The sequence below is a fragment of the Raphanus sativus genome, unplaced genomic scaffold, assembly GCF_000801105.2.
Source record: "Raphanus sativus cultivar WK10039 unplaced genomic scaffold, ASM80110v3 Scaffold0179, whole genome shotgun sequence".
Lineage (NCBI taxonomy): Eukaryota > Viridiplantae > Streptophyta > Magnoliopsida > Brassicales > Brassicaceae > Raphanus > Raphanus sativus.
Genome location: NW_026615499.1, coordinates 43,425 through 54,449, shown reverse-complemented (window position 1 = coordinate 54,449; position 11,025 = coordinate 43,425). Strand labels below are relative to the sequence as shown.

The 11,025-nt window shown below is 39.2% G+C and overlaps 1 long non-coding RNA gene and 2 pseudogenes across 1 annotated transcript; 1 reads left to right on the top strand and 2 right to left on the bottom strand.

Annotated features, from left to right (window-relative positions):
* The first annotated feature begins 688 nt into the window (after positions 1–688).
* LOC130501375 (putative anthocyanidin reductase) lies at positions 689–3,363 on the top strand (annotated as a pseudogene).
* A 38-nt stretch (positions 3,364–3,401) lies between these two features.
* LOC130501376 (uncharacterized) lies at positions 3,402–4,029 on the bottom strand. Its single transcript, XR_008939639.1, has 2 exons — positions 3,865–4,029; positions 3,402–3,763 (listed from the first exon to the last, which is right to left on the bottom strand). It is a non-coding gene; the product is annotated as an uncharacterized LOC130501376 (long non-coding RNA).
* Positions 4,030–4,146: 117 nt separating this feature from the next.
* Positions 4,147–7,322, bottom strand: LOC130501378 (disease resistance protein At4g27190-like; annotated as a pseudogene).
* Positions 7,323–11,025: the final 3,703 nt, after the last annotated feature.

Sequence of the window (11,025 nt, the reverse complement as noted above, 5' to 3'; positions counted from 1 at the left end):
CCATGCCAGTATCTTAATGTCTTGGAAGCCTTCTCATGTGATGTGGAAGAAGTACTTCCAAGGCACTAAGAAACGCACAAGAGTTAGATGGAAATGAGGGTCATCGACTGGTGTTATTGAGTTATGTGTACACAATCTACGGCATCGAGAAATATGGAAGCGACAAATTCATGAAGGCCAAAAATTTAGAAACCGCACAAGTCGCTGTTTTCTACAGCTAGCTGTGTCTTAACTGTTCTTAATATCAGTTTCAGAAAAAAAAAGTTGTTCTTAATATTTCTTTCTCTCTTTCTTCTGTCTTATCCAGTGATGTATCTTTTATCTTTTTTACCTTTTTTTTTCTCTTCTTTATATATATCAAAATGCACCATGATAACAACACCAATGTTGCAATAATCTTCTTTTTTGACTAAATGTTGCAATAATCTCATCTATCAAATGTCACAAAATGCCAAAACTAAATTAAAAAATGTGGTTGTCTACTAGTTTTCCAAATGTCAGGTTTTGGAAAGCACAATTTTGTTATAAAATACAAAAAAAGTTAACACCAAACCAGAAAGAAACAAACATGCAATATTAAAATAGCACAGACAAAAGACGGTGGTGGTATCGTTACAAGCCAAGAATTAATAATTAACACTGTAACCCGTTTTGGCATTTGAAGAAGAACAAGAGAGACAGAGAGACGATGGAGCTGAACGGAGAGGGAGGAAAAGCGACGACGTATTGCGTGACGGGTGCAAGTGGATACATCGTTCTTGGTTGGTTAACTCTCTTCTAGAAAGAGGCTACACTGTTCATGCCACTCTCAGAGATCTTGGTACTCTCTTGTTTGAGAAAAAAAAACTGATTTCAATTTCTTGAAACTATTCGGTTAGTATTTTATATAAGTTCTTGCAAAATGTGAAAGAAAAAATTACATAAGTTCTTGCAAAATGTGAAAAAAAATTACATAAGTTCTTGCATGGATTTGAAACTATTTGTTTTTTTAAGTGTTGATATTTTTTTTCTTTTTTTTGTAACTTGAAAGTGTTAGTATTATATTTTTTTGTTTTTTTTTTTAAAAAGTGTTAATATGTTAATTTGAATTATATCAAATCTTAGATACTTTGCATAGAGTTTCAGAATAGTTATGAATTAATTGGTTAATTTGAATCAAAGTTGGACTGATTTGTAAAATAGCTTCGAAGCCATCAGAGTTAACCTAATAGCTTCTTCCTCTGACAGCAAAATCTCAATATTTTCAATTCAAGTGGAAACGAAACGAACGGCTTAGATTATTCCAAGCTGATCTTCAAGATGAAGGCAGCTTCGATGAAGCCGTTAAGGGCTGTCATGGGGGTGTTCCATGTCGCGGCTTCCATGGAGTTTGATATCTCACCGGATCATGTTAATCTAGGTACAACCTTCTCCTTGCACGTACCGTTTTAATTTATCTTCTTTTTCACATTGTCTTAACCGCTATCAACCAGAATCTTCGGTTTAGTACTAATACTAGAATGTTATATATGACTTAATCCCCTCAAGCCTTGACCATGATCTGGTGAAACCTATGTCAATGTAAATATGATGTAAATGATGCATAAAGTCTCGTGTCAAGATCAAAGAACACGTAGGCTAACCGGGTTTTGAATCTCAGAGAGTTATGTCCAGAGCAAAGTCATTGACCCGGCGATGAAAGGCGTACGGAACGTACTTGGTTCTTGTCTAAAGTCAAACTCAGTCAAGAGAGCTGTCTTCACGTCATCCATCAGTACCCTCACAGCCAAAGATGAGAATGAACGGTGGAGATCAGTCGTAGACGAGACTTGCAAGACTCCCATTGATCATGTACTTAAAACAAAAGCAAGTGGATGGGTAAATACTACTATTACAATAGTACAGTTCACTACATGACTTAGGCACGTTGTAAACAACTTTAGAGTTTGTGCGGACGACAGGTTTATGTACTATCGAAACTAGTATCAGAGGAAGAAGCATTTAGATATGCAAAAGAGAAAGGAATGGATCTTGTTTCAGTTATTACAACTACTGTCTCGGGTCCATTTCTTACTCCTTCTCTCCCATCAAGCCTTCAAGTTCTCTTGTCTCCAATAACAGGTGTTTGTGTGTGTGTGTGTGTACGTATTTATTTTTGTTATCAAATATAAATTAAAATGTAACCAGTTTTGGTTTTAGGTGACTCCAAGTTTTGCGATACTATCAGCAGTGAACAAAAGAATGGGTTCGATTGGTTGGTGCACATTGAAGATATTTGCATGGCGCATTTGCTTCTTATGGAAGAACCAAAAGCTGAAGGTCAATACATATGTTGTGTTGATAATATTGATATGCATGAGTTGATGCTTAAGCACTTTTCTAAGGAGCATCTTTGTAAAGTTCATAAGTAAGTTCTTGAAATTTTACAATCTTCAGTTGCGACTCTTTTCTTTTGTTTTTTAGACAAAAAAAAATCACAAATTAGTTATTATTCTTGGTTTATAGGGTGGATCTGGAAGAGAGTCAAAGTTTGATGAAGCCTAATGATTTCTTCAAAGAAGTTGAGAGACTTGGGGTTTGAGTACAAATATAGTATTGATGAAATTATTCGTCAAACCATTGATGCGTCCATCGATTTTAGGTTTCCTACCTTGGACCACAAGCTCAAGTAGTAAGAGGCTTGTAGTTTTGATCAGGCCATAGTGATAATCAAGAATCTATTGATCATAAAGCTTTTTTTTTTTTGTAATTCCTACAAGTTGTTTATTTAGAAGGTTGTACTGTGTACTGCCAGTGCGAAACCGTTAGCCTATTTGGCTACAATACAAATCTCCCTGATTCGTTTCTCCTACCTTAATGTTCCTTCCACACTTGAGATACCGTCAAACCATGGGCCAAACATGTATATCACAGCACAGGACGGTACACCAAAGCATGATTCTAACTTATGAGTGGTAAGTAGGTTAAACAATCTTTTGCTGTCTACAACTCACACATGTACATTACCGGATTTAACTGATGTTATGACATGTTTAGAGGGTTACATGATATGTATTTGGCTGGATATTACCGGATTTAACTAACCTATCATTATATGACTTCTCTCAAAACCGTTTGAACATTTAAAAGTCTTTCTCTCAGACCTACTGATTGAGTATTAGTCACGTGTATAAATAGAGATGAAGTAGCGCATGTTGGGCGTCACTTCGAGCTAGGAGGGAGAGAAGCGTGTCGCCCATCAGACGGTCCACGGATGAACGAACTACTTGGACTGGAGTGGAGGTTGTTGTAAAAATCTCTGTGTTTCTTTCTTTCCAAACCAAGTAGATTACAGCTTGGTGGAAAGTAGCTTCAACAGCTTTTTTTTTTCATTCTTTACCTCTTTGTGGCATAGTTCTAGAATATCTGTTGAACTCGTGATGTATAAACATACTTTCATAGAATTTGAATAGAAAAACAAATTTCATGTTTACTTTCATTGCACGGAGTCGAGTAATAAAACAATCAGATATACACAAGAAAGGAGAAACAATCATCCGAGAATTCCTGAGGTGGGAACACCTTCAAACCTGTTACTATTTAGCGTCAACAACAATCACAGATTACGAAAACCATCAACACATATTTGTTAGTTGCCACCAAGATATGTCCTGCATAGACGATGGTGAAGTCCACCAACTGGACCGTAATGTTTGGTCTGCACGTTGCTTGATACTGACCTATCCCTGGCACAAAGAAAGCTCTTGACTCAAGCCTTTGAGGACATCTCGTGGCTCTTGTTTTTCTGCAAAGTATGTCAATCAAAGCAGCAAACCCAAGTTTACCACAATCTCTTACATTTTCTTGATAAAGAAATTAATAAAGTGTGAGAAAACGGACTACTACGTCTTGAATGTTCTCTCCTTTGTGAAGATCAGACAATTTTGAGGCCTCCTTGCAGATGCAACCAGGTTTAACTACAGTTACTTACATAAATCACTGCTCAAACCTGAACTTTTTTACAAACTGAGGCCACCAATTGAACCTGAAGCTCCTCAGCCATTAGGTCTTCTATCTAACTGGATAAACCTCTTCTCTCTCTCTCTCTCTTCTCTCTCTATTGGGTTGAGATGGACCCTCGGTTACACGAGATCGCAAGTGAGCTAGCCAAGTATTATCCACAAAGCTTCTGTAAGTTCATGATTACATTGTAGCTACAGAAGCTCCTCAGTCTGAGATCCTGATGTACTACAAATTGGAGAAGCTTCTAAAATCGTGTTGGGGCTCCGATAACAAGTAATTCCAACAGAGTCAGTTAGCTTGTTTCCGTCAGCTGGTATGAAACGAGGCTGAAGGGTTTCTCTCGTGTTGTTAACATCCCAAGTTAAGTTGTTCCACCAGTGTGTTTCTCCTCTTACTTCTCTGACCCTGTGAGCGTTATTTGAGCTAATGGGTAGATTCTTGAGAAGGTTGCATCGTATCACTTCCACATGTTCCAGACATCCCCATGACACTTTTTGGCTACATAAACTCTTCAACTGCGGAAGATTCCTTAGCTTTATGACACGCAGAGCAGGTACCACAGAAACAGAGGTTGGAACTTCCCCTGGAGAATAGTCGAACAGCTCCTGAAGCCTTTCACAAAAGCTAACATGTATCTCTTGTAGGTTCGGCAGGAAACAGATGAAGTTCCCTAATGAGAGAAGGCATTTGAGCCGGCTACATCTGCTGACTTCTAGATGTTTCAGTGTCTCAAATCTCAACCCCAGGTGACCAACGAGCTCTCTAATGGTTCCCAGGTTTACACGACGCAGATGAAGTTCTTCAAGGTTAGGTATAAGATCCAGCTGTGCAACAACACATCCACCAGCGGGTCTTATACTTCCACCAAAACCCTCTACCGTTAGAGATCTCAACATGTTGAAGCTACTCGTGCTATCGATCACCAAGTTCTCCAGCATCTCATTGAGACCCCAACAATGGTTCATCACTAGAGAAGTTGTCTTCGTTAGCAACCATCCAATGAATGCTTCTGAAACATTGAGACTACTAATTGTCACTCTCCGCTTGTCATGTCTAGAAGGTAAAGAGTTTGCTGTTGGACCGATAAACAACTGAAACTTCTTTAACCTTTCTATCCAAGGAATTGTACTCAGGGGAGAGAGGTGGGACACATACAACTCTGATTGAGAGGATTGATAAACGTTGGGAGCAAGCAATCTCTTCAAGTGTTGCTTGCCCTTCTTGAGTTTGTCCTTGGACGCCCCAGTGGAAATGACTAAGGGTCATGTCTAGAACCTCTAAACTTGACAACTGTGGGATGGTTCCTGCTGGAATGCTTTCGAGGTGATGTGTACGGGAAAGGTCAAGTAGTCTCAAGCTCTTCAATGTTTCCAACCCTTTTGGTGTTTCCTTTATTGGAGTGGCACAAAGATCCAGAACTTGAATTTTTGCCAAGCTTTCAAGAGAAGGAACTTCTTCAAGGTAGTAGCAGTCTTTCAAGATGAGAGATCTGAGTTCATGAAGCTCGCTGAGGGAATGGGGTAATGACTTTATGCGTGTCCCACTTAGATTCAGAATCCGAAGTGCTGGGAAAGATATCAAGAACCCCACAGGCAACTCTTCCAGGTGAAAGTTTCCATGTAGCAGCAAAGCTGAGAGTTCAACACACTCTACCACTTGATTTGGAAGCCTAGTAAGCTTATTATTCATCAAAGAAACTCTTCGGATAGAAGGAACAAACTTCTCATGTGGAAACTCGCACAAGCCTATACCAGACATGACAAGAGAGTGACTACCATCTCGTGAGGAAGACATGACCCAAATGGCAAAATCGCGAACCACATCATGCATCTTAACCGTGTCACCATGAGCACCCTCTTCAAGTAAGCAAGAGTCTTTCAGATTCTCTGCCAGAGTGATTCCTTGGTTCATTAAGTAGCCATGGTTTTGTGTTTCATCAATGAATCCTTCGGCAATCCAGTACCCTCACGAGCTCAGCTACTTCTATGGAGTAATCCTCTGGAAATAAGGCACAGAAGAGGAAGCAAGATTTCATATTTGGCTCGAGCAAGTCGTAGCTCAATTTCAAAGGCTGGTAGATCTTTTCTTCAATACTCTTGACATAAGGCACCGAACTCTTGAGTTCTTCAAAGGCATGTTCCCACAGCTCGACCATCTTCTTCCTCGCATAGCCATTCCAACCGTGATGATAGCCAAAGGCAATCCACCACATTCCCGAGAAACCTCTTTTGCTATAGGTTCAACACAATCTAATCTAGTTACTTCTCCAGCGTTTTTACAAAACAATTGCCAAGCTTCTTCTTCACATAAGCAATCCACTCTGAAGTCAATATCCGTTTTGATGCTCTGGCAAACCTCTAAAAATCTAGAAGTCAAGACAATCTTTGAAGCCTTGTGTATATTTGTGTCTGGAATCCCCAACTGGTCTAGATCAATGGGTTTCCAGACATCATCAAGAATGAGAAGAAATCTACTCACTTTCTCAAGCCTTCCATATATCCGTTTCGCCAGCGTTTCCTCGCTTTCGCCTAGTTTCACTTCCATATCCAATCTTTCAGCGATTTGCTTCAGGACCCTTCCCAATTCAAACTCTTTGAGACTGTAGCCCATATCACCATACCCAAAGGCTGCGTATCAGCTTCTTTCCATAGCTTATTGTTCAGTTCCCTGACTAGTGTTGTTTTCCCAACTCCACCCATGCCCCAAATACCCATCTTTTGAACATCATCTCTCATCAAACAGTTTAGAACTTTGACTAACATCTCTGATGCTCTTGTTTGATCAGCGATGGAGGGTCCAAGGATTTTTTCAACTAGAGATCTGCCTTCAAAAGAGAATATGTCGAGAAGTTCTACGCCTTGCTTCTGAAGCTTCTTGACTTTCTCAAGAACTACCGCGAGTTTTTTACTCCGCTTACATCTCAAGGACAGAGCACATGAAACACGCCCTTCCTGAATTGAATTTGCTTCAGAGACAATCTCTTCCACATCTCTTAGCCATCTCCTCAGTTGCACATGCAAGGACTTCCCTTTGATCTCCAAGGTTTTGAGGTCTTGTTCCACTTTGTCCTGAACATCAACAAGGCCATTGAGCGCATTCTCTAAAGCTTTGATGTTTGACTTGAACCGGATGGTATTAATGGCTCGAGTATAGGTTGATCTGGATATACCACGCCCTGCCTCTGCCAAGAAAGAACCCAAAGCTGAGCCCAGACAATCCATGACAAAGAGTTTCACAGAGAGATTTATAAAAAAAAAAGATAAGAAGGAATGACAATAAGAAATGTGAGGAACCACTGATCAAATATCAACCAGATAAAACCACTACGAGGCACCATTGACTTCTTAATGGGTCTCCTTAGTATAGAAAGGATCAAATAAAATTATGTTGACACTAGATGGTCTTCATAAATAAAAACAAGACTTTGATGTTGATGCCTTTGATTTAGCCATCTACGAGTTGGCATTTGAAGTTTCCAACAACTTTACTTGAAGACTTATTCCTCGTTTTATTTTAAAACTTCTAGCAAGACTTTGGGTATATTCATCGAAACTTTCTAATTGGTTGTTGAACTTTTCAGAAATAATAGAAACTCTTATTTGGTTAACTCGTGCTTTAACACTAGTTCAGACTTATTCAACTTATCTTCTTTCAAATGTCAACTTAGAACCCAATCCCACTTTCTAAGAAAGATAAAAAAAGAAAGAAAGAAATATGAAGTACTCACAAGTGAGTTTGCAGTCTTTTCTCTGTGCCTTTTCCAACCTCACTGCTCAACTTTGGAACGAAACTTTCTGAATCCCGTTGCTATTTCATAAGTTTTTCAGGGCCATGGAGTCATCTGCTCGGCATTGGAGAACCATCAGCTCTCCCTTTGGACTGAGTTATCTCTTAAAGGACGCAATAGATCAGCATCTTCCCTTTCAGTTCCTTAATGTGAGAAACTTGGAGAGGAAAACAGAAGGCTGAGATAACTGTATATAACCCCCACTTTTAGTCTTTCAGTCAATACATGCTGTAAATAAGAACAAAAAGCTAAGTGGGTTTAACAAGGGATTGTCTGAGAAACTTATTGAACACTCATATATATATATATCTGCAAAGAACCATGTACGAGCTTAGACCCAATGGATTATTTTAGGAAGTCCCTAACTCTCACAAGCTACCTTTAACAACTAAAATCCACAATAACAGTTAAGTCTATCTAGATGCTAATATTTGCCTCTAACTAACATACGTGACAAGCTCGAGCTGGAAACTATGGCAAGCAATGAAATACGTTGTGTGGATATATATCCATATTGATCTAACCTCTGGCAAAATGCATCAAACTCGAAACACCCCTGACAGTATACAACAGGACAAACGAAAACCATAGCTAACTCAATCTTGTTCCTCAAACACCTAAAATCTTAAGCAAGAATCAACCACATAAAGTATAGAACAAAAGCAGCAGAATCAACTTGCATTCTAAACCCAGAAAGCAGCTTAAAGCAAAGGAAGAAAGGTTACATTACATATCATTTGCTCACTGACCGTTTCCCTGGAGCTGGAGAGCCATAAACTGTGTGGCAAAGAGATAGTTCCTTCGATGTTATTACTAACAAACACTGTAAGCAAATTCACCCAAGAGAACTAAAAGTTTTTCACCATTTTCATCGTTCCAAAACCCAATTTTACTAAACACTTCGAAATTCGATCAAATTGAAGTTTTTAAACCATAAACTTGACGATTATGATCGAGAATCCAGAACTTTACTTTTGGGAGCTGATTTCGTTACGTAAACGGATGAAAATAACACTGTACAATATTGTGGGGAAGGTTCTTCTCGTAAAGAAGAAAATTTTGTATTTGGACAATTTTTAGCCCATTACGTTTTTTTGGGTCCATAAGCGTGAATGGCCTTTTTTGGACCAAAAGAAAAGGGTGAAAACTATTCTTTTAAAACTCAACTTTTTTTCCAATAGGAACAACAGAAATGAAACTAGGTCGAATATTAGCCCTGCTTAGGTTGCGATTCTGATGCTAATGTTTGTTAGATTAGACATCAACCTTCCTCAACTGGTGAGTCTCTGTAATACTCCCTCTCAAGCCTCATAGCAAGGGTCGATGCTTGAATGGCACACGTCAAGGTTAACAATATAGGCAGTCGTCGGATTATGTTTCTCCCTAAATTTGGTCACTAGTTACTGTTTGTTTTAAACCTGTATAGATATTAGCTTGTATTAACCTAAAGAGTCTATTTTCTCCACTTTCATCTTTGTATAAGAATAATTTATGTGTTAAAAACAATACATTAGTGCTCTAAAATCAATCGACAAGCATTAATAGAGTATACTAATCATATTATATTTGTTAAGTATACATCACCATATATAAGATCTCTATTATTGGTTTTGTAATCTATTTTGGTGCAAAACCTAGTAAACATCATACTTGATACACTTGAACAAAAAAAAAGTAAAACTTATATTTTATTACGGAGTAGTGCTTATTACATTAGCCTCAAGCTACCATTACACTAATATTTTTTTCTGATAGTAACGCACGATGCCTATGTGTTGTTAAATATACATCAACAACCATATTATTGATGATCATCGTGGGATAACACTAGCTAGGATTTAGTAAGGAGGAAAGAAAGGGATGGCAATGAAGGGACATGTTCCAATTCGTTGCATGTTGCAAACGTTAGGCAAGTTCTTAGCGATCTTATAGATGCGGGTCGACTGGATTGGTCCGTGCTGTCCCTGCATCCTAACTGCTTTGGCTGCTTGTTTCAAAGTAGGGCAGACGCACTCTTGGTCTTCCTGGTACAGCTCGTTACAGCATTGCTGGCGTAGCGACGGCCCTTGCTGAGGACCCCATTGGTTTTCGCTGAAGGGTGATCCTAATAGAAACAGAGTGAAATGGAAATATCTTCATTAAGATTAATGAATGTACAATATGTTCCTTATATACAAGATTAATTATCACTACTCTAACTGCTACTCTAACTGCTCATTTACAAGTATACAATACTATAACACCTAATAGTCCCCCTCAAGATGGCGTTAGAAGTCCATGAAAACCCATCTTGGACATATACTTGTGAAACAGAGTAGGATATAGAGCTTTGGTGAAAGGATCTGCAAGCTGATTCTCAGATCTCACATGAAGTGTCTTGAGCTGACCAGCTATGATCTTCTCGCGTATGGAATGACAGTCTCGCTCGATGTGTTTGGTTCGCTCGTGAAAGACGGGGTTCTTGGCGATGTGAAGAGCTGCCGTGCTATCACAGTATAGAACAGGTACAGTAGGAGGAGCAACCTGCAAGTCATTAACCATACGAGAGATCCACATGATTTCTTTAGACGTGAATGCCATAGAACGATATTCTGCCTCAGCAGACGAATGAGAAACTACATCCTGCTTCTTTGATTTCCATGATATCAACGAATTGCCAATGAAGATGCAGAAGCCCGAGATAGAACGCCGAGAGTCAGGGCAGTTAGACCAATCTGCATCGCAAAACGCTTTGATCTGAAAGTCATCATCAGCAGGGTAGAAAAGACTCTGTCCAATGGTTCCTTTGAGATAATGTAGAATCTTAAGAGCTGCTTTAAAATGAGGAACACGCGGAGCTGATGAATATTGACAAAGCTTATGAACCGCAAAGCATATATCAGGTCGCGTTATAGTAAGGTAAAGCAGTTTCCCAACCAAACGACGATAAGATTCTGCATCAGTAAGTAAGTCACCATCTTCAGAAGACAGCTTGATGCTTGGATCCATCGGAATAGATGATGGTCTACAGTCGAGGAGACCAGCATCAGTGAGAAGCTCAAGAATGTATTTGTGTTGACAGAGGGAGATTCCTGAACTTGAACGAGCTATTTCAATACCCAGAAAATACTTAGGTTGACCGAGATCACGAAGCTTGAAGCAAGTAGAGAGCTTCGAGATGAGAGAAGTCACAGAGGGATCAGAGTTGCTGGCGATGATGATATCGTCAACGTAAACCAATACCATGAGAAAGACACCAGCAGAATAAGACCAAAACA